Consider the following 25,189-nt stretch of genomic DNA (forward strand, 5'->3'; position numbering starts at 1 on the left):
GGTATAAAGGGCAAGAAATTTATATCCCAACTATAGATTAGCCTTTTACCTTACCTGAAGGCCTTAGCCAGCACAATTACTCAAAGGCTCAGAGGGAATTTGATCCAACACAGTGTTCAACATGACACAGCATCAGAATAGAGTCTCTACTGCGCAAAATCAGAGCTCCCACAGTAACCACAGAACCCATCAAAGCCATCACAAGTTGCTGATGGGGATATAGATCTGTGAAGATAACCATCTAGTGCCTGTTGATATATTATATCAGTCAGCATTAAGTGATATGATATTGCCAAAATTAAGTAATTCAAAACCCATAAGCTCAAGACATGTATGGTAGAAGGACACCTGCTTATCTTCAGTCCCACTTGGCGAGTTTGTGCTTTCAGCCATCACAGCTCTACTTTTTGGGGTTTTCCAGAGTTTTCTAGGGCTTTCCATACATCTGTCTCATGTATGATAGACAGATTGTTGCAATAAATTCTTACAGTCCTCCTTTCTTCATTCTTTCTCCATAAACACTTTATCCCACTCAGTAGCAGTAATAGTCACAAATAAACATAAGAGTTTTATTAAATCTTAAGATATCACTGCCTCCCATTCACATTATGCCTCTCAATTAAGAGGCTAGAAAACAAGAACAATGACCACCGCCCTGTAGGGTAAATGAATATGAATTTTAGGGGAATGTAGGGGCGCTCTATCATGAAAGATTAGGGAAGAATAAATTTGGTCTGTTGGTTCTCATCTACTTGCAAACCCAGTAGAAAGCACGGTGACTGGGGCTATGAAAGTCTAAGTTGCCCTAACACAAGCTACCAGGACAAGCAGGAAAGTTAGCCAAGTGTGAAGTTTGAGTTGTAGCCAAGAAGCTAGCCTTTGCCCTAGAGAAAAAGATTCTGCCATTTGTCCTAGAAGACAGTTCTAGATGAGCTGAAGAAGGCAAGAAATGGGAACAGAGCATGAGGAGTTACTTAGAGATATCCAGGGGATTCTGTGTGTCTGGAACCCTTACTTCTACAGGTTCTAGCAATGCTCCTTGTTGATGGCTCCTACTGAGCCCCTTCTTAGGAACTGACTTACAACAAACAGAACTACCTCAGTCAGGGTCACACTCTTTCTTAGGGGCTGTAATTGTTCAATGATGGCAGAAGGGATACACAGGCCCTGTTTTGTGTTGATTTCAGATATTCCTCGAGATCTCATTGAGTAGTATGGCTCCCAGAGGCGGTGGCTAAGCCTTAGCAGCCTTCAATCCTTTATACATGTTGCTCTCAAACACCTACACTAAACTTCCTCTCTTTACTTCTCTCTCTCTCTCTCTCTCTCTCTCTCTCTCTCTCTCTCTCTCTCTCCTCTCTCTCTCTCCCCTCTTTCCTCTTTCTTTCTCTATCTCCTGTTCAATAGACAAATTATTGCAATAAACACTTACAGCCATCCTTTGTTAATTCCTTCTCCATAAAATACTTAGTTCTACTCAGTAACAAGTTTTGGCCTCAAATGTAGGGAAGGTAATATCATCCTCATCTCTCTTTAAATACCAGGTCCTTACAAGGCCTATAGGCTCCACCCTGTGGTCTCTTTAGTGCTCTCCTTGGTCTCTCCACTGACCTCCCCACTGACCTGCCCTTGTGAAGCAGCTCCCTAGATCAGGCCCTTGAACTTGCTGGAGTTCCTCTTCCCAGAGAGCTCTTCCGCTAGTATGCACATGGTCTTCCATCTCTCTTCATTCCGATAGTTGAGCTAATAACACTTTATCAGAGGGTCAGCTGTGTCCCCTTTTTGAAGATGTTCTCTGTTCCTACTTGCTCAATTTCCCTTCATAAACTTTACCATTCTTTGGTGATCTGTTATTGGTTGATTATTAGAACAAGGACTATATGTAAGCTATGGAGGTAATGCAGAGGCACACTATATGCTTTATATGAATGGTACCCAAGGTTGGATCTCCTGCACATGCGTGCACGCATGCATGCACGTGCACACACACACACACACACACACACACACACACACACAAAACGAGATACAGTTATATCAGCAGACATTTAGCAAACAATGGCTGAATAAATATCTGAAATAATATATAAATAAACAATATGACTACAGATATCTAAGTATTTAGTTTTTCCAAACAGAAGAATAAGACAATTTGAAAATATTTTGGTAATCATCTCCTTCTAGACTGGATTGAATTATATCCTTGAGTATTCTGTTATAGTCTTGAATTTCTTGACATCTATAGGCTAACAAACATCCCAAATAGTCAAGCAAAGCACAGAAATGTTGTTAAGGAAGGGATTCAATGTGGGTGCTTCTTGATTTTCTTCTGTTTCAGACACTTGCTTTATTTTTATTTTTAATAGTGATACTCATCATTTATCTACACCTGGAGGTCAACAAGGTCAACACCTGGAGGATACAAGCCATGTTGGCCACTACAGCCAGGAGGCAAATCACAGTGTAAGAAATGTGGTATGGGCCATCAAAAGAGCTCAGACTAATTACTATAAGTGTATTAATTTCTAGATATTAAGTAAAAGAGACTTGATATAGAAAAACAGAAACCTCAGGAATCTTTGGAAGAGTTGTGGGAGCAGGGTCTATTTTGCTTTGAGCTAACCTCCCCTTGATTACAGTGCTCAGAACACTTCCACTGTAGCTGTTGTCATAATGCCTACAGTTGTGTGCTAGGTTTTCGTAGGTGAAGTCTGGCTCTAAAGATGTTCTTGACTTCTTTGCTTGGCATTGAACTCCCAAGGTAGTAGTAGAAGACCTCCATGGAGATGTCTTTGTTTCACTGGTAGAATGCCAGTATTATTTAAGTACTCAGAGAATAAGAACCCATATATGTGTGTAGTACAAATCTGACAATCCTTACTCTGGGGATGCTGAAATTATGGAAACTATTTAGTTGATAGGGCTGGATGTCTCAGCAGTCACAACGTAGTGCTAAAGGCCTGGGTGATTCCTGGAGAGCCACTAGCCTTTAGTTCGTGTTAGAATGTGAAAGAAGCTGGAGTCCTGTGTTAACAACAACAACAAAATAGCAGCAGCAGCATTTCAACAAGGTAAATGAACTCATAAGTAGAGAGATGAATTTGCCAAGAAGATACAAACAGAAGACTTTCCATCAGTCCTCTTTATAGCTCAGCTAGCATCTAGAAACTATACATTTATGATAGACCTTTTCACTTTCATCAACTTAATCAAAAACATTCCCCAGAAGTGTGCCCAGAGGCTTGCCTTTTACTTCATTCTAGATCCAGTTATGTTGAAAACCAAGATTAACCATAACAATGCTCATTTCACTGGTAGAAGTATATCATACCCAGAACTTACTTGGGCAGTCATCATTTTTTAAATGCTCATGGGCAAGCACATAAAATAAAAAGTAAAAATGCATGTCAAATGTATTAGATATTCTCCAGCCAATGTGTGAATGGTGAAGACATTAAAATGGATGCTGTTTCTCTGCTCTGAAAGAATCTAGTTCAGTGTGTACATGGATTGGGGTAGAAGGGAGACAAAAGAAGTTTATTGAAAATTAGTGTTCACTATCCCCAAAGCACTTACCATTTGTCATCTCTTTCACTTATCTCCATGATGCCAGGCCCAACGTCATTCCCATCTCATAAATGAGGCAAAAAATGCCTAGAAGATGAAAGATATATGTGGAGCCCATGGAGATACTGAAAAGGATAGTTCTGTATAGATTCAAGGCCAAGTTACAGTGCACTGTCACCTTTCTCTGTTTATAATACCCACTCTATCAATCCTGAGCACCCTCCTCCATCTGGATAGTCCCCATCCCCTATCCCATTTTCTTGTTCTCACTTTCAATTTTACCTCCAGCATATGTCCTTTTCTTACACACTTGGTATATCTATGTATCACTCTATATGGGACCCGTTAAAATTCGTGCATATCACATCTTGCTGTGCTAAAGAAGTTAGTTCATTTCTCAGAATAGCTACATAGGAAGGTCTGAAAAGTCCTCTGAGAAATGACACAGCTCTTCAGATGGTGGGAGTAGGATGGTGGGGAAATACCAATATCCCTAGTAGGAAAACTTAAGAAGACATTTCAAAAGTCTCTTAGTCATGCATCAAGGAGTCTTGAGAAAGACCAGTCAACTCTGGCTATTTTTGCTACTGAGAAAATGTAAACACTTCTGTATTTGTTTTGTGGTTTCCTAGGTTATCTTTCCCAGAGGGCACTCAGGATTATGTGTGAGGGAGGAAGAAAGAGGAGTCCAGATGAGGCAGAAGGACAAGGGCAGTCTCTTTTTACTGAGAATTTTCATGTCACATTAGAAATCAACATGGAGGTGGCATTGCTGTAGTGAATGTTCTTTCATGCAACTCTTAGGTCATACTTTACAAAAATCCCACAACTTTACAAAAATCCCACAGAATAGAGGGCTCTGACTCTAAGATGAAAACAATGCTTATAGTTGATAATTCATCTCCTCTCACACTGACAATGAGCAACAAAATTAGAATCCTACCCCTAAAGCCTAGACTTACCCTGATGGAGTATTCCAGGCTTCCTTTGTTGAAAATTATATTCCTTGTTATAAAATTAGCCTTCAATGTAAAAGTAGCCTTGAACAAATTCCTATAGTTTTAAAACTAACGGAGACTAGAGCTGATGTCAGCACTGAGATTACATCAGTATTAGAGTCCTGATTTCCTGGAGGAAGAACCCTTCTAGGAAACAAATGCAGCAGGAAGTTTGAATGTTAAGGAATGACTGTTAGTCAACTGGTCAGCAGGTACTTAAAGGAGTGGGCAATGTACTAGGTCAAATGGATTGCTAGAAGAAAGGTACCTTCTATTGATCATCTCTGGCCTTTCCTCTGTTCATGTTAAAAGTATTTGAGCAAGGATACCAAGTAGGTATGGTATCAGGGTTTTAGCAATCCACTGATGAAGATAAAACACATAGCATTGTGGATAATTAGCAACAGTTAGGAAAAGTGATGACACATAAGAAAGGACAAGTGACATAGGGCTGTTATAAGTTTCAAAAAAGATGCCCAAATATAGAATTTACTGTACTGAGTGATGCCTTTGAGAACTTAGCCATCAGCATTGGCCTTTTCTTACCCCCTGAATTTGGTCACAAAAGAACTTGAAGAAGTCCTGTTGAATAAGAATTTCTAGAGATGGATTTGCATGTCCTTTGCTATCTGCTTCAAATTCTGAACACAATAAGATCTCTGTACTTTCAGGTCACCTCAACTCCTCATCCAAATGTGGTCCTCACTGTGTCCACAGTTTAGATTCAGAGACCCTTTTTAAGAACTTGAATAGAAATTTCTTCTTGATCATTATTTCATAACCAAGTGATAAGGTGAAGTCAGACTTTTCCCCTCACACTTTTTCCATGATAAATCAAGTAAGTGAATGAGTGAATGAATAAATGGTGGCCTGTTCTCTTATACCTAGCTAAGCATTCCATGTCTTGATCCTAAATTTGAAAACAAGGGATGCACACAAGATGTAAAACTGAAGATGAGGAAGAGTTGATGAGGAGATGCTGGGGAAAGAAGCAACAAATCCAGAACAGTTAGAACAGAGAGGCAGGAATACAGAAGGGCTGAAGGAGAACAGGAGCAACTAGGAGAAACTAGGAGAAAGGTCACTAAGTACAGTTAGGCTTCATTTTGGCAGGTGATTCAATTCAATGTTTTGAGTAGAGCATGGTGTGTTCTTGCCTTCTCTGTGCCTACTCTTTCATGGCTACTTCCCATCATGCTCTTTTTCCTCTCTGGCTCATCCTCAAGACCCTAATTGTGGACCTTCCCCAACATTCTTTCACTCTTCCTTTAGTCTCTCTCTTTTCCTTATGAATAATTCATAATCAAATGAATAATTCATTAAAAATGTCAAAATCCCTCTTATTTCCCTATTAATAACTCAAATCCTTATCACCTGTTTTTATCTTTCACTTGGTTTCCTCAGAACACACTGGTAATCCCCTTGGAATGTGTGATGACTTGATGATGTGTGGAGTTGGGGCTTGGCTGAGCATTCCTCAGACTTTCCTTTTTAAGCAGCTTTCTGATTAGCACAAGCTTGTCACTCTCTTTTGGGAATGGAGGAAATGCAGAGCCACACACGCACATGCCTTCTCCCTGTTGCTCAATCAACAATAGGCTACAGTATTCAGCAAAGCGATTTTACAGACATAGTTGAAGGCCCAAATAGTTGCTTCTGAATTCACCTAGAAATTACCTTAGTGTGTTTGCTTTGTTGAGTGGAAGCCATTTATAGAGAATCAGAGATGTCAATCAAGCGTATAAGCTTTCTCTAGCCAATGTGGGCTTCACACCTCACATGGTATCCCTAAGCTTCTGGCTGTCCATGATCTATGTTCCTTTTCTGCTCCCTGGGCTTCGGCCTGCAGGTGATCTTTCTTTATAGCTGCCCTTTTGTGGATTTGTGCTTACATGGCCAGGCCTCTATAACTATGGGGCTAGCTTCAGGTAAAACTGTATATATGTGCTATTCATACACATATCTAACATTTATACGTGGGTGCACATAAATGTTCACATGCATAGAATTCATAGGTGGATAGGCAGATTATGAAGATGATAGACAATCATTCAAACAGTAGTTACTATTTTGAACACTGATACAGAATGTTCCACAAACATATTCAATTTAATTATCCATAATAAACTTCACTTGCTCTTTTCCTCGTTCTGTACCTAAGCCACCTCCTTTATTTTCATCGAACTCACGATAGCTCATGTTTGGAATTTGGGAAACAGAAAGACATTTCTTCCTTTTCATCTCTAGTATCAGGCAGCCTCTTCCTTCATACTGGTTTTTCTTTGAAGTTTCTCTTCTTTCATCCTGAGACAGGCAGTTTCTCACTTCGTGCTGAGAAATTTTCTTCTTCATAAGATTTGTTTTCCCCTGTGTTAATTTATGCACTCCTTCAACAATGTTAACATGTGTCATGTTACTTTGAAGATTAAAAATAAGTTTTCTTTTAATGGCATTTAAGGCCCTCTGAAGCACTGACTTTAAGCCAGTAAAATGATACTCAATGTAACATAAGTGCATGTGCAGTGTACGTACGTGACTTTAAAAAAATCATCTCAGTTTACCTACTATCCTCCCATAAGATAAATATGATTAACATTCCCATTCTGAAGATGGCATAATTTAGGTAGAGAAAGTTTAATTATATTCATCATTCATACATCTAGGGAGTGAAAATCTAGGCTTTGAATCTGAGACCTGTGACCCACCACTGCCATCACCCCTGACTGGATTGGCTTCTCACTGCTCTTGAATATATATTCTGCATGTTCTCACTTGCTTACATCATTTCTTGGAAGAAACACTTCCAACTCTCTGACTCTTGGGTCAGATTCAATTTTCAGCTCTCAAAAAAAGCATCTAGCAAATCACACATGTTTTTCTGTTTTCCCAATTCCTAGTGCATTTCCTGTAATTTAAGTAATGAATTTACATGCATAGTTCTCTTATTCCAGATTGTAGAGGACCATGTTTGCATTTCTTTTAAAATTAAGAAATACTCTAGAAAGTATAGAAGTATTAGAATACACGTAAAGACAGAAACAAACACCAGTTATCTCTGGCAAGTCTGTTCCAGAGTGGTCAAGTGCATGCTGAATTACTTGGTTTTCAGACATTAAAATATAGTCTAAATAATAAAACATATTCATAAGAAAAAATCAGCAAAATACTTTCATTTAAGGAAAATAAGAGCAATTCTCAGGCCTCTTCCAGAAAAATTCAGGATAGAGTTATTCTAACATATCTGTGTGACTCTAGAGCTTGGCATATTGACAATAGCTGCAAACACTAGTAATTAAATATGGTTTTTCTACTACTTTGTGTGTATTTTCCATCATAGTACTCATTAAAATGCCATTGGTTCCTTATACCTCTTTATTGAAATACCATTTGCTTTAACAACTATTTATTAACATCTAGTACAATCTTCCCCAAATGTTTGTCAAGTAAATTAAAGAGGAAAAAAAATCAACTATTTAATTATACGTCTATGGACGCTAAACCACGACCAGTTTATAAGGTCAAGATGTTGGCTCTTTTTCTCATTATGTTTCTAATGTCTTAAGTGCAGATATCCCTCTTCAATGGTAAGCATCCCTGTGATGAAATGGTTTTGTGTCTTTGTTATGGTGGAAGACAAAAAAATCTGTATGGGTGACAGAATTGTACAGGGTATATGCAAACACAAATGAGTACAAGCAAGCACTGGAAATCAGAACAGCTGGATATAAGTCACTAAGTTATAGCCATGCCTCTTTCTTCATAGCTTTGTGCAGGGAACCGGCTGGTTAATTGCTACTGTAGGAAACTGTATAAAAGCCACTAAGGAGTTCTTTGTTTTCCTTCTTACTACTGTTTGTGTATCTGTAGCTTCTCTAAAAAGTTAAAAATAGAATAACCTTTTTCTTTAGCAAAGACTTCGTAATGTCTTAAAGTGAGTACAAGCACCATTGGGATGATTAATCAATCCAGTACCAATGCTTCAGAATCTCCTTTAGATATACAAGTGGAAAATTGCCCCAAACTCAAAGCAACTGAAGAAGAGCAATAGAAAAAAATAATCTCTAGCTTGAGCTTGCGTTAAAACTCCTATCCACTTTCATCTGCCTTGGGTGCATGAGACACCATGAGGAAAGTTGAATAAGACATCCAGATCTTCTGCATATTCATTTTTGGAGTACCTTTCTGGGGACTCATTATGGGTACACAGATATTGCTGGAGTACCTTTGCCTTTTATCAACCAACAGAAAATATTTCCAAATCAGATACTAAAATTCCAGAAGAGTGCTTGATCTTGGGTGGTGTTGGCTTCTATCTCTGAGTGGTAACAATAATTACAAATGATAATAACAGTAATCACGTAATAACCCTGATTATATGACAACTAGTCACTGTGGTAGTAGTGGCTTTCTATGTTCTCTTAAACAGGGAGCTTTGTGGAGACCAAACCCAATCAAAACAATTGCTATTCAAATTCAAGTGACACTTTTTCTGTCAGTTGCCTCCACAGGCACAGAAATGTTGAGAGGCAGCCTGCCTTGGGAATGGCCAGCACTGGAGACAATCCAGGAGGACTGAGTCAGACTGACATGACAGTGGCTATGGTCTCTCAACGGTAATAAAGCTTTGAAAATGCCAGTTTTATTGTGAGTCACCAGGTGCAAACAGGGTGATAGTGGAGTCCACATCAGAAAAAGTCCCCTATGAGGCACAGGAATGGGTCACCCTGGAACACTGGCTTTTATCGACAGAAAAGGAAAGCAAGCAAGACATCTGTTTCCTCTGGTCTCTGAGTCCTCATCTATATCCACAGACCCTTTCCTCTGACTTTTGAGTTGGCTAAAAGAGGGACTGGACTCATGTATAGCACTTGTAGGAACTCCAGTCTGTTAAGGTCCTTATATGGTTATGGCATTCGTCCTTAAAGGACTGTGGTTAAGGGCTTCCTGGAATGGACAGAGGTCTGGTTACTCGTGAATGAAACCTTCATCATCTCCTGGGACACTAGTCTCTTCTATATATAGGTAGTTTAACTTGGGCTACACTGCCCTGGGGAAGGAGGGCTGCATACTGAAATCAAGTTCTCCTGAATTGACCTCTAACATATGACGCTTTGGAAGGAGCAACTTACTTTCATGATTCAATTTTACACATATATGTACATATGTTTTAGATTTATTTTGTTCTCTTGCTGGCTTCATTCTTGTTTCACTCGTCTTTTCCATATTGATTAAGCAGCCCATTCTCCTAGCCTCTATTTGTCTCTCCCCGTCTGTATCAATCACACATGTAACATGACCCATGTAAATCATATTGTCTTGGATGTATTAAATCAACTAAAATGTTATGTAAATGGATTTAATTTCTTTTCCTTTTCTGTGTTACTGCTATATATCTTCATTTCTCATTGGTTTATGCTTTTCTTTTCCCTGGGCTTCTTGTTGAAAATGTTATCAATACTTTTAATCGTATTTCCTTTCATATAGCTTCTCATTTTATGTCTGCACTCCTCTCGTGTGTGTATGTGTGTGTGTGTGTGTGTGTGTGTGTTATTTTTAAGTGCTTTTGGGGGTGAGTTTTTAACCCTACAATTCAAACATGAAAAATGACAGAAACATGTATCACTAGGCATCTTGGATCCTGACATGAATATAACACCTAGAAAGAGCTGTGTGTATCCCTAGGGAACCAGCATGTTTAATACATGGGAAGAGTTGACAATTGTGTAAGAGGTTTTTGTATCTGCTAAGATAGAGCTCTCCCTTGAGGTCTCACAAGAAGAAAAATACAATTAAATTTTAACTAAAGGAATTGACAAAAATTGAGCACCATGACCTTGGAGAATCAAAGGGAGATATCTAAGGTAGAGAGAGTCAAGGGCCAAGATTTTAAATCATCACCTAGACAGGAACCTCCTACCAATGAAAAAGTTTTCTCATAGTAGAGCCAAGTGCTTTCCTCAGAAGCCAATCATGATAGTTTGGGGTTGTTTTGTTTTGTTTTTGAGGCAGTCTCTCACTAACCTGGAACTTGATGACTATGTGAGATTGTCTACGCAGCCCCAAGGATCTGACTGTCTTTACTTTCCCAGTGCTAAGATTACAAGTTCATTCCATGGTGGGGATTAAATTCAGGCACTCAGGTTTGCAAAGCAAGATCTTGGCTGATAGAGCTATCTCTCCAGCCATTCCTAGCAGTATCTTTCAATACATGTATATATTTTGTAACCATATAATGTAGGTTGGTTTAATTTCTGTTTCTCCAAGAATTCATTCTCAGCTGGTGTGTGTGTGTGTGTGTGTGTGTGTGTGTGTGTGTGTGTGTGTGTGTGTTTCACATGTATGTGCAGGTACATGTTCATGTACCTGTGCAGAGGCCAGAGATCTAGGCTGAGGTGAATGCTGGGATTACAGGTGTATGCTACTGTGCCTTGCTTTTTCTATGGTTGCTGGGAATTGGAATGTGGACCCTCATGCTTGCAATATACCCAATGATCCATATCTCCAGGCCTTCATCATTTTTTTTACAATAAAAATTTTCAAAATCCTCACCTTATTCATTGCCTATATCTGCAAAATAGTCTAAGGATAAAATTAATGAAAATACATAAACTTCCAAAATTTTGTCTTCTGACATTTTGAAACATATAACAAATTATTGTTATCTATAATTATACAATAGAATTCCCACTATTTAATAGGAATTATTAAGGAGATATTTTACCTTTCTCTTATTAATTCTTTGTAACTCCCTGTGGATTTAACCTTATAAGACATTTTAATCAAGAATAGTTATATTTCAAGTGCTTGAGAGACATATAGGAGAGAGGCTGTAGAATTCAATTGCCTGGTTATAGACTTCTGTTCTTGGGGCTAGTGGGACCTCCTTTTAGGTTATTGTTGCCTAAGATTTGAACATTTTTTTTCCAGTAAAATATGTTACTCTGTGGAGGCTGAGCATTAGTCATATACTATTGATGAACTGAAAGTAATAAAGGTTGTTCTAAGAACTTTAAGTTTCCTCTAAAAAAAATCATGCTTTGGGCCGAAGAATGCAAAAGCAAAAGTCAGTGAGTTATCCCATCTTCTTTGCTTTCACTGTTACAACTCAGGCAGCCTATTGCTTCTTGATGGAGAATGAACTCTTCAGCCATATACCTACCAGGGAAATGCTTTAAATGCAACTTCTACAAAGCAGTTATAATGTTAGTAAAGTGATATTGTACAGTATCTGGTGACAGATGTTCAAGGAGCACTTATGCAACTGCCATCCTTAGACAGTTCTCTATGTCTCAGTGTCCTCACTTGCATGGGAAACATGGAGGTGATAATGAGTGCCTGGTGAGACACAGCATCAGACAGACTCCATGATGGACCAGATACAGTGTCTGCTATAAGTCATAAACATATACCTGCTGTAGCGCCTTGAATGTCAATGGTTCCTATAGTATCATATATTTAAATGCTTGGTCCACAGTTGGTGGAACAGTTTGGGAAGGATTAGGAGGTGTGTGACCTTGTTGGAGGAGGTGTGTCACTGGGATAAGTTTTGAGTTTTCAAATTCCCATGTCATTTCCAGTTAGCTTTCTGCCTCATGATGTGGATCAAATATAAGCTCTCTGCTACTGCTGAGACATGACTGTCTGTCTGCTGCCATGCTTGCTGCTGTGATGATCATGAACTGTAACCCTCTGGAACCATAAGACCTCAAATTAAATGCTTTTATAAGTTGTCTTGGTCACAGTGTTTTGCCACAGCAATAGAAAAATAGCTAACACATTAGTGAAAATGAAAAAAAAAAGATGAAAAGTAATATTGGTTCATAATTTCCATTTATTTAACAGCATTTGTTGGAGGAAATTAAAAAGTATTATTTCTTACAACCAAACCTTGTTTTAAAACTTATTTGCTTTCAAATGTCTTTAAATATTTTCTTTGTATGAATAGGTAAAAAAAATCTTGGCAAAGCCCCAAGCTGGATTTTTTGTATACCCAGATGTGTCTTTAATTTCATTAGGAATGTGAACTTTTGTTAAGATGCTCCATGCAGTAATATCATAGACATGATTTAAGAAGCAGCTTTTATTAACCCTGGTGTTCTTTTTGTCTTTAGCAATTTTCAATATATTCTCCTGGGACTCTATTTTTTTAACTAAAATATAATTATATAATTTCCTCTTTCTTTTCTTCTCTTCAACCCTTGTAGATCTACCTTCTCAACTTCATGGTTTTTTTTCTTTAATTTCTATTGACACACACACACACACACACACACACACACACACACACACACACACATATATATATATATATATATATATATATATATATATATATGCTTATACAAATACAACTATACAAATACAATCTGATCAGTCCATTTACTGTTACTTGTACGTATATGATTTCAAGACTGACCCCCTTGGAATTAAATGACCAACTAAGGGAATCATCCAAGGAAAGACTATTTCTCTCATGCTCAGCTTTTCTTAGTTTTCTGTAGTTCTCTTTTTAGAGGTGGACCTCAGGAGACTTTTCCCTCATTAGTACATTTATTGGTGCTATAGCTGTTCAGGTCTTGTTTAGGCAGCCATGTGGTTGAAACTTCACGGATCTAGCTTTTCTGACATTTTAACAGACATGGTCTCATATCTATTTCCTGTTTCTTTGCCACTCATGATCTTTTAGCACACTTTTCTACAATGTTTCCAAGCTTCAGATAAAGGAGTTGTGTTGTAGACGTATCATTTGGGGATGAGAACCTCACAATCAGTGGTTCTCTACATTTCAACCAGTTGTGGTTTTCTGTAATGTTTGATGTCTTTTGCAAATAGAAGTTTCTTAGACGCAGTATAAGAGCACCTGTGAGAACATGCCACCATTCATGGAAATTGGCGGGCCCCATAACAACAAGCCAGATTGGGTGCTGCCGATTTTAAATATTAACTTTAATACAATTGCTTCTATTTTTGGAGGATCTCTAATTCAAAATTTATTTTGAATTTGGGCAACTAAAAAATAACCAGACCCATTGAAATGTAGGTAATTTCACTTTTATCAAAAAAAACTATCAATTTCTTATTTTTTTCATAGGCCATTCTTAGGTGAAGCCATCAAATATTTACCCATATGGATGAATTCAGCTGAGATTTGTTTCCATCTACATAACTGAGGAGATGGGCAAACTGAGGTATGGTGCATGGGCTTGGGACCTGCAGAACCTGTGACATTATCACTGAAGTTCTGCAAACAGACTCCTCAGAAGCAAAAGCGTGAAGCACTCAGATCTGGAAATGCTGGATCTCTGACCTTGTGTGTATGTCCCAAGCTTGACTTCATTCTGTTCTCAGTAGATTCCCAGCTATTCTTTTGCCATCTTAAAAATAATACAGATGCTACATAGTTGCTTGTGGATACTCGTGTTTACACTTACCCCTAGGGCTGTTAGAACGAGCAGAGCCTTGTCTCTAAAAGGTGTTGTGTTAAAAGCCATTCTGTATGTGCTTTGGAAAGTGTATAAAGGTTCCTCAAATAATAGAATCCAGCCACAGTTGCTTTGGGATATGGCCAAAATAACTGAAATAATAATCTTAGAGATGCTTGCATGTTCCTGTTCTTTGCACAATAGCCAAAAATATGCAAACAATTGACATGCCTGCAATGACTTGGCATAAAATGTCACCCCACAGGTTCAGAGGTTTGAATGCTTGGTCTCCAGGCAGTAGTACTATTTGGAGAACTTCTAGAAACTTTAGGATGTAGAAGAAAGCTGTTGGAAACAGCTCTTGGGGATATCTTGTCTCTGGCCCCTTTAAGTTATTTTTCCTTCTCCATGTTTGCAACGAGGTAAACAAGTTCCTCTATTGCATAATTTTGCTGCATGATGGCCTAGAATTGGAATGGAAATTGAATAAAGCATAGCTTAGAAACATATACAGTGTCAGAAATCCTTCATAATTTTGCTTCTGGTGAATTATGTGAATTCAGAGACCATGTTATGAGTTACTATTCACGCTTTACATACTGAGCTTTCCTTAAATAGGTGCATTCCTGGTACAATATCCACAAAAAAAACAATGGTATAATAGGAATTTGTTTATTTATAAACATTAGATTTTTATTCAGTCTTTAAAAGAAATGAAATTCTGTCATTGGTGACAACATGAAGGGCATTGTGTTTTGTGTGATAAACTAGCTGCAGAAACACAGAAGTACTATGCTGTCTCACTTGTAGGAGGAATAGAATTTTGGATCAAAAAAGAGAGATGATAACAGCATTTGACACAAGTTCCATGTTGGAAGAGGAGGAAGATAATTGGTCCAAAGTTACAATTTTTCAGTTCTGAGATGAGTGATTCAGAGGATCTGTTGCTCATCATGATAGCTTGAGATGATAATTGCATGCTGCAATCTTCATGTTTGCTGAGCAAACAAACCTTAACTTTTCTCACAGCAGAAAGAGTTAAATGTGCAAATTGGTGAATGTATCAGTTTGGTTAATGTAATTGTTTTATGATGGATACATATATGAAATTATCACTTGCATACTTTAAATGTACATGGCATATTTTTGTCAGATATACATCAATAAAGTAGAGCAAGAAAAAGTAGGGGGAGGAGATAAGAAGAGAATCAGGTAAAGGAGAACAGCTCTAGGAAGCAGCTTATAGAAGAATCACTGTTTAAGCAAGCTTGGCCTCCAGTCATGCTTTCCCTGCCTGGTTAGAGGTGCCAGAATGGAGAGGGACCTCACAAGATGAAATGCTCTATTTTATTTTTGCAAGGCTATTACTTTGGGTATTGCAATGTCTCAAAAAATACGCTCTGAAGTGAAGTCCATCTGTTACTTACATATTGTTAGCTGTCACCCAGCTTGGAAAGGACATTAGGAATGGAGTCTAAGCTGGCCAAGAAGTAGGAAATGTATAAATATGTGGAAAGTATTCGGATTCAATACAGGTTTCTAGGCGGAAACCTCATAGGAGTCTGTGTGAGGCAGACTGGGAACATTTATTGAAAGCACAGAAAAGTGAAGAAGGGTTCTCTTGCTATAGTGTTGCTTTCTTTACTCTCAAAAGCAAAGGAGTTGACAAAATCCTTGTGCTTTCTTGAGAGTCTACTCCAAGTCTGATAGAAGAAGATACTGAGACTATGAAGACACAAAAGAGAGACATGGTATGACTTGGGAAACTTTTGTTTGTTTGTTTGTTTGTTTGTTTGTTTGAAACAGGGGCTCACTGTATAACCGTGGCTGGCTTGGAATTCATTTTGTAGACCAAGATGGCCTTGAACTCACAAAAATCTACCTGACTCTACCTCCAGAAAGGAATTAAAGGCATGTGTCACCATGGCAGGCCATTATCTTTTATTTTACATTTTATTTATTATTGTATATTTTTATTTATTCACATTTCAGATGTCATTCCCTTTCCCCATTTCTCTTCCCTAGAACTATCTCATTCCCCCTTATCCTTTTTGCTTTTATATCATTTAATTACATGCAAGTATTAAGGTCAGTTCTAGGTTGAGGAACTAGCAATACAATAGATGCAAACAGTCAAGGAAGAAGCAAGACAATAAACAAAATTCCGTGAACACTCCCATGATCACTGTTTCTAAGGGCCTATCAGGATAACCAAAATATCTGAGCCAACTTTCCTGTCCTAGCCCAAGTCATTTTCATGTCCAAAGCCTACTTTTTTGTTCTAACCTAAAATTTAGATTCCTGTCTGAAATTACTTTTTGTTCTAGCCTAATATTTAGATTCCTGCCTGAAATCACTTCTTTGTTCTAGCCTAATGTCAGAGTCCTGCCTGAAGCCTACTTCACTTCCTTGTCTTTGCCCAATGTCATATTTCTGCCAAACAGCCCATTTCCTTGTCCTTGGCCCATGTCAGATTCTTGCCAAGCAACCCTAAAAGCTCTCTGTCTCTCCTCCTTTTTTATTTCATAAAGAAGACTGAGACTGTCTTAGGTCGTTCTGACAAGAATGCCTTCCTTACCTATCATGGAATATGCATTATCAAAAGCAATGCACTTCTGTCTTAAGTTGGTAAGGCTCTGTGCAGAATCTTACCTCTCCTTGGCTTGCCAGCCTGTTAAATTAATAACTGTGTCTGAGGGTCTATTTTCAGTTTCAAGTCATGTACTTTGGCTGCCAACATGTTGATATTGAAGACAAGCTTTAGCACAATGGGCAGGAATAAAAGTATTCCCAGGACAAAAAAGACTAGCATGATCAAGCTATATATGCCATTCTTAAAGCTTGACACAAATGGAACTACTGACCTCAAGCCATGGATAATTTTATCAGCATTATCTGCAGCATCAAAGCTCAGCAGAGTAGCATTCTTTAAATTCATAATCTCGCTATGCAAAGTTAAAACATACTGAGAGGTGCTCAAATTATGCCAAATACACTGAAAGTATCTTTAAACTTTTTTCTAATTACAATGACTACCATTGTAAATTTTAGAACTAATATAAATCCAATGGTATTTGGCATGACACTTGAGATGGCTCCTTACTCTTAAATTCTGAACCTCTTTCCAATAATTTGAATAGAATAAAGAGCATCAATCTGTTCTTCCAAATGCCTATCTAAATCTTCTTGTATATTCAACACATTAATAACATATTTTGCTAAATGATTAACAAAAGTAGCTGTCTTAACTTCTTGTGTCAAAGCAATTGCAGAAGCAGTGGTGCTAGCAATTAATGTAATTAAAGCTGTTATACCAGTAATAATCAAGCCCATTACCCTCTTGCTTCTGCTTAAAGTCTGACTCACTTCTTCCAGTAATTGCAAGGTTTTTTTTAGAATACAAAGGTTCTGTGATATTCAGGGCAAAAAAACAAAAGCTGGTTAATAGACCTCTGTAACTGACATGCTGGGTTTCAGCACACTAACACAATTAGAAAGTGCAACTTACATTAAATACTGTAGAAGAAACAAAAGTAATTTTAGCTTGACAATTAAAAGAGCCTTAACACATGTGCTAACACCTGTTTGAAATCCAGATCCTGCCCCAACTTTATCTCTTGCTAACATAACATCATAGAGAACTGCAGCTAACTTCCAAATATATTTCTGAAAATGTCCAGAACCAGACTCCAAAATGAAGACTGTTATTTCCAGTATTAGATTGAATTCCAGACCAGTACATGATTGAGTTCGAATAACTGGTCACATTTAAGAAAAATGACAAGAGTCATTATAACTTCTCTTTTTAATTCTCTGTTCCACAAGGTCTAAAAACTTGAGGCAAGGCAGCTTGTCCCATCAGGGGTAGAGGTAAGCAATGGTGGGTCTGGAACATATGTCCAATACAGCTTCCCAGCCACCTTCGTCAGGGCACTCAGCAAGCTCACAGGTCAGCATCATTTTGTGTCCTCGCATCAGCATGTCTCACTTGTCACTCTGGCAGCCACCATGCTCCTTCAGCATCCTGCAGAAAAAATACAGACATGCCCAGCATTGTTGGGTTAGAATAGCTGAGAATCTACTATAGTGACCAGGACTTATAATAAATATAATAAGTCTCCATGTCATTATGCAGAGCTGGGGTGGGAATGGAAAACCTGAAAGATTACAAAGTCCTGTGACTAAAAGCAAAGTAGGGGAAAAAAAGGATTTTATGGTTTGATTTCTGATAACAAGTCAGTGAGAGAAATCAAGGCAGGAACTCAGGCAGAACATGAAGGTCATCTGCTTGCTATTCCACAAAACATTACAAAAGAACATATTTCACAAACAGATGAGGTAGGAGCTGTAAGAAAATTCTGCTAGCAGGCTCACAGTTAGGTGCCATTTTCCTTCAGCCCAGGTGGGTTGGGCCTTTCTACCATCAAGACAATCCCCTAGAAACATTCCAACAGGCGAATCAGATATAGGCAATTTTTCAATTGATCCTGATGGTCCTAAGGTATGATAATAAACTAAGACTTTGTTGTCCATTGCCACTGGGATTGGGGGCTTTGCTGCTTTATAATGAACACGAACTCTTTAAGAGAGCTTAGTAACATCTTTAGGGTTTGTTTTTCTTTTTCTTTTTCATTTTTTTGAAATGGTTACAGATGGAGGGAAAGTATGTTAAACAGAAGGACTGAATCTCATCAATAGCAATAGATATTTTTCTCAAGATTTCCTTAGAAACATGGCCTTAAATAAAAACAACTGCCATTTGTGAAGCTAACATTATAATGTACACAAAGATATAAAAGTGCTTTTAAAACTATAAATCACTTTGCAAATATTAGCTAAATTAATATTTATTTGCTCTCTACAGTTGCACCCAGAATGACATTTTTTCTTATTTTTTTAACTATAATATTTACTTGGCTTCCATAAAAACACTTAATCACATGTGGATGACATAAAATTTCAGAAACAGCTTCCCTAAGTTATGTATTAAAATATACAAAGAGGGTTAAACTGTTATAAGGAGCACATTGGAAGTGCACATATGTCAAATAGCTCACTCTCTTGTTGGAATGCGATGTCATTAAAGTTTTCTAATGTCTATGTCTACACAACTAAGACATACAACTTAAGTGTGTCCCAATTATTTTTCTTGTTATTTATAATCCCTAGATGTTATAGGAGGAATAACATGCCCACCATGTCATTAATATAAAAAGAGGAGAAAGGAACAGGATCATTGCTCCATTTGGAGCAAGATGGAGACACCATGAGCAGTGCTCAGTGCCTCATCCCTCTAATCCTTTGGACAGTAGGATGGGCTAAAGCACACAATGCTCTAATTGCTGCATTCATGCCAAGCCTGTTAAGATGGATAGACTTTAGATGTGAATACATTTAATAGCTCTTTTATCACCATGGAATGTGCTGTGATTAAAACTTCCCAATCTGCATGCCTGCAAAACTGAGAAGTCAAGAGCCTATATTTCAAGTGGAAAAGCTCAGTCATAAAGATTCTGTTTTTATGTCCTTAAAGAGAAATAGCCTGACAATATAAAGCTGTCTGCTAACCACTCAGGGATTGTGAAGCTTGTTCAGCAGAGCCATCTCTGTCAGGGAGAACATCTGTATCACATAGAATTCATACCTGTCATCTAAAGTTCTAGCAGAAAAACAAACAGAAACAAAAAACAAACAAAACCAACCAACCAACCAACCAAACCAACCAGTTACCAAACAAACAAGCAAACATAAAAGCCAAAACAAAACAAAACAAACAAGCCTGTTGAGATTATCATGAAGGCTCATCCTCTGTGTTCCTTCCTTCACCCTGGTTATTGCTTCCTTCCCTTTTTTATGGTCGTTTCTGGGGATTTTTATTTTACTCTGTTCCATGGCATCACATGCAGTAAAGTTCATACACCAGGTAATGGTCCACACTGACACAGTGAATGCATTTCTACAAATAACTCCAGCTCAGGAGTTTCGTCTGCAATGAGGATACAGACGAAGGGAGTTTGCATGCATGCTTGCTTCATCCTTTACTTGAGTTAGGTTCACAATTTCTTGGTAATATTTAGTTAACCTATACAGTCCTTCATTCCTCCAAGAATTTAAATGCTTTCTAAACCTCCTTGGAGTTTAGAAAAGTATTTGTCATTATTTATGAAAAAGAAGCAATCAGGAATTCTCATTTCATTAAATGGCCCTTATGTTCTTAGAGTAAAATACAGCAAATGGTCTAGTATTTAAACTCATAACCCCTTTGAAGCCTTATAACAGTGACCTTCTTCTAGGAAAATGACCTGTATCTCACCATTCATTTCATAAGGTATTTTCACAATAAAAAATTTCAGAGATAAGGGCTCCAGAGAAAACTGGGGGGGTAGGCAACTGCTGCAGAAGTCCATTTTGTCCAAGTTTGTCCGGGCTGCTGGATCACCCAAGCTGTGCATGTTCATTTTGCTTTTCTGTCCATATAACTGTGAATGGCCTGTGGAGATGCTCCTGCCCACACAGTAAAACAATGTCCCATGGCCAGACTATTCCGGTCAGGATGTCAAGAACTTAGCTGTGTGGCCTTTAACTGTGTCCTAAACAGAATGAAGTAGACACTGTCTGATGTTATAGATCTCTTGGCATGAGATTTAGTTGCCTTTCTGAGATACATAAACCAAAGTGCTCATTAAAAACTAAAGTCATGCCCTTTAAGATGGACATGAATCCCTCATTTTGATGGTGTACTGTCATCCTATCAGGTTTAGCTTTCCAGCGTCATTTTACAATGAGTTCCCCCAAAATTCTTACAGGGAGACTGTATCTGCAAGGAGAATACTCAGCCCATTCTTTCAAGGAATCAGTTTTGTCAGGGCTGAACTTTGGACCTTTGTCTGCACTCAGAAGGATTTATGAGTTGTTGTTATTGCCTCTGCTCTCTCTCAGATGTGAGCACATGAGAAGTGAAGTAAGTTCTTCTCGGGGTGGGACAAGAGGCTCTTAAGACTTGTTTCCTTATGATTCTGTCTTCTGTTTACTTTCTGCAGTTCCACAGTGGACTCTGGGGACCTTGAGATCGAAGCATAAGGTTTTGATGTCCTAGGAATCAAGTCAAATGCGAGTAATCTCGGCTCTGTACAGCTTGGAGAGCACAGGTCAGGCCTGGAAGCTATTACATGGAAAAATCAGGCCCAAAATTAAGAAGAAAATATTGGAAACGTGCTTTTTAAAATAAAAACCCATACCAATACATTCCTCTTATTGCATTGCCTTTGCAACTATACTCTCTGTTTTACATTCTAGTTCCAAGAGTCTTTCTCTACTCAGGAATCGCATGTGATCTGACTTGTTTGCTACAGCAACCGGAGTGACATTTGAGTTGTCACCTGACAGCTTACAAACCCTTTGGTCTGTACTCAGTGAATTCTGATTCAATGAACTAGACCCAGTGATTCTCCACATCCAATAAAGTGATGGACACTTACAACTGACGAAGGTCAACTGCTCAGCTCTGTAGAGCAGTGGTTCTCAACCTGCCTAACGTTGTGACCCTGAAATACAGTACCTTGTGTTGTGGTGACCCCAACCTTAAAATTGATTTGTTGCTACTTCATAATGAATTTTCCAGGACATCTGATACATGATCCTCGAAAGGGTCCATGGCCGCAGGTTGAGAACTGCTGCTTTGTGTACAAATAACCACCCAGAAAGAGGTTATTGCACTGGTAAAAGATAAGAGACATCAGTTAAGTTGTGTGAAGAAAGTCAGAGAAAGTTGAGTAAGAATAAAGATGTATTTCCTTATTAGGACATGTGGAGAAAAAGTGAAGTTCCCCAAATAAGAAAAAAAAATTGGGACAAAGCCAATCAAATTCAGAGACAGCTTAAGAAACATTGGGTGATCGGAGCTGAGACTAAACAAGAATGCCAAACCCTCCTTCTCAAAGGTCAGCCGGTGACAGAGACCAGCCCTGGGGTTATTAAGCCATAGCTGTGGCCTTCTTAAGTGAACTTTATTCCCCAGGGCTCACTGATGGCCAATGGAGCAATAACAGCTGAATCCAACTAGCCAAAGTAAGTCATGCAATCAGAACTCTGGATACATTATAATTGGGGAAGATTAGGTGTTAGATTAATAGTCACTTTCTCATAATTTTATAGTAATCCCCATGTGGAATTTACATGATTATAAGAACATTTGTAGGCATTTATGGAGCACAGAACAATCTCTATCATGTGTAATTTTCAAATAGGGTTAGTTTGCATTTCTATCTCCTCACACATGAATAGTTTATATATGCTGGGAACTTGCAGACTCTTCTTTACCTATAAATCAGGACACAGAATGGTGTGGACCAGAGTTACACTGCTGGGCTATAGACTAAATATCACAACTACTTCCTCTGGTCTGTTTGTTTCCCTCATCTAACTTCCTCTCCATTACTCTTCCTAGTCTCTAGTGACACTATTTCTTGATCTTTTTCTAGAAGACTGGTTTTTCTTTTCCAGTTTTCTCACATGTGTCTCATACTTGGGGTTACTCTTGCAGTGATGAAACACCATAATAAAAGCTAGTTGGAAAGGAAAGGGTTTATTTGGATTATATTTCCATACCACTGTTCATCATTGGAAAAAAGTCAGGACAGGAACTGGAACAGGGCAGGAACAGAATCAGAGGCTGTTGACGAATGTTGCTTTTAGCTTGCTGCTCACAGCGTGTCTAGCCTTCTTTCTTATAGAACCCAGGACCACCGTCCCTGATATGGTACAACTCAACATGGACTGGTTGGTCTAATATAAATCACTGATTAATAAAATGACCTACATCACAGTCTTATGGAGCTGTTTTTTAAATTGAGGTTCCTTCTTCTCTGATGACTTTAGCTTATATCAAGTTGACATTGCTGGGTACCATGTAGTATTTTGCTTTCTATGCCTGGCTTATTTCACCTAACAAAGTCTTCTCCAATGCTGTCCATTTGGTAGACAGGAACAGGTTGTATTGTTTATATGACCACACTAGATAAGTCACTCTGCTGAATCGATAAGTGAAATTATCATATTCTTTTCTCAATGTTTATAAAAGTAATGTTTTAAAAGCACCAAATAGAATTATAGCTAAATGCCAAATGTAAGTAATCAAAATTCAAATTAAAGTAAATTTCCCCGAATCACACTATTGTAATAGATATATAATATAATATAGAGGAGTGCTGCTTACCAGCTTGCTCCCCATGGCTTACTCAGCGTGCTTTCTTATAGAACCTAGGGCCACCAGCTCACTGAAGAGACCTCCTAGAGTGAGTTCAGCCATCCCACATCAATCATCAACCAAGAAAATGTACCACAGCCTTGCCCATATCATGGGGGCATAGTCTCATCTGAGGATCCATCTTCCCACATAAATCTAGCTTGTGTCAAGTTGACATAAAACGTACCAGCACAGCCCACTTGCTGATAATACATCATACTGACAAAAGACTTTGTCCATACACATACTGAGAAAAGGCCAAGTGTATGCACAGAATCAGCGAAGTACTGGCTACTACTAGCTGACAGAAACTGAAGCCAGTGAGTGTGTGTGTGTGTGTGTGTGTGTATGTGTGTGTACTAATCTTTAATATACCTAATCCAATAACTATTGTAGGTTAGCCTAATCTACCTTAAAGGAATTTGAACACTTATATTTACCTACATTTATATAAAATCATCACACACACAAAGCTCATTTTACAATAAACTATTGCCTATATCATGCATTTTATTGAATGCTGTACTGAAAATGAAAACGATATTGGTTATATGGGCACAGTTTCACACCATTATACTTTAGGATGTTGCCTATTTATTCCAAAAAGAAATAGAAGTACTTCACAAATCAGACAGTTCCAACTCTCCTCCCTCTGCCTCCAACCAGTTCTTAAACAATATCACATCTTGGGGCATGGAATTCTTCTTTAGGAATATTAAATAGAAATGAATCACATTTATCCATCATAAGCCACTTTATTTTTTTATTTATTTATAGGTTCACCAAGAAACTGAATGCTGGCAGCACTATTCCAGTTCAGAAGTGAGAATGAAGTTAGTCTACATTCTCTGGTGAGTGACCTCAGGGTATATTTGTTTACTGACAGAAAATGATCCCTTTAGATTTTTTATCCAAGAGGAAGAGACTATTCTTAAACTCAGCTTCTCATGTATCTGAGATCCCTTAAGGACTCTCAGGCTGGTATAAATATAGCATTTATCAGAACTACCTTTTAGATATCTGGGACCTCAAGCAGGCTTCCACAGCTTAAACCCTTATTCCATCCACAGAAAGGTGCCTCCAGGGTGGTAGAGCAATGGAGAGAGCTATAGACCAAGATCTCCTTGCAGCAACCCAGTTCTTGAGTGTGTGCAGCCCCACTACTTCCAAAACAGTTAGTGCAAGTTTTTCTCTAGTGAGAGGATAAGTGGACATCAGTATATGATAGTTCTCAATAAGCAAAAGGAAATCGTGTAGAGCCTTTGGCAAAATGTCAGAAGAAATGCATTCTGGTATTTGTCTGTGTTGTATTATAAGTTGGCAGGAGAGAGACAATATGTTTCTGTTCCCTCAACATAATGATAACAAAGAATCTTCTTTTACATAAAGATCAGGGTAATCTAGGCATTTGATGTCATTAAGATAGCCTTCGTTTTCCTCAAACATTAAACCTTCTCCATAAACATACATACCACAAATACACATGCAAAATTAAAGCATAAAAATGATTTGAATGTGAACGGTAACATCTGCTCTTACGTATGTGAAAGCTCAGTTTCCAAAGAGGACATAAAAACAAAAACATGCAAACCAAATGTCTAAGTTTCTGGAGTATAGCCATGAAATATTACTGAGATTAGACGACGGGTGAAGCCGTGGTCATGCTGATGATGAGAAACTGCGCCTGTCTTACCATATGTGAATCATAATAGCTCCATAGCAACAATTAGGTAGACATCCAGTGCTATTTTCCTGTCCACAGTTACAGAATGAGAATCTCAATTCTGTATTGATTTTAACTTTGTGTGTCTATGTGCTTATATGTGTATACATGTATCTGCCCATGCACATGCAGAGACAAGAATTCAACATTGGTGTCTTCCTCTGTTGCTCTCCAGCTTATATTTTGAAACTGAGTCTCTCATTGTACATGGAGTGCACTGATTGGCTGGAACGGC

This window comes from Arvicanthis niloticus, chromosome 2, assembly GCF_011762505.2.
Source record: "Arvicanthis niloticus isolate mArvNil1 chromosome 2, mArvNil1.pat.X, whole genome shotgun sequence".
In the NCBI taxonomy this organism is placed as follows: Eukaryota; Metazoa; Chordata; class Mammalia; order Rodentia; family Muridae; genus Arvicanthis; species Arvicanthis niloticus.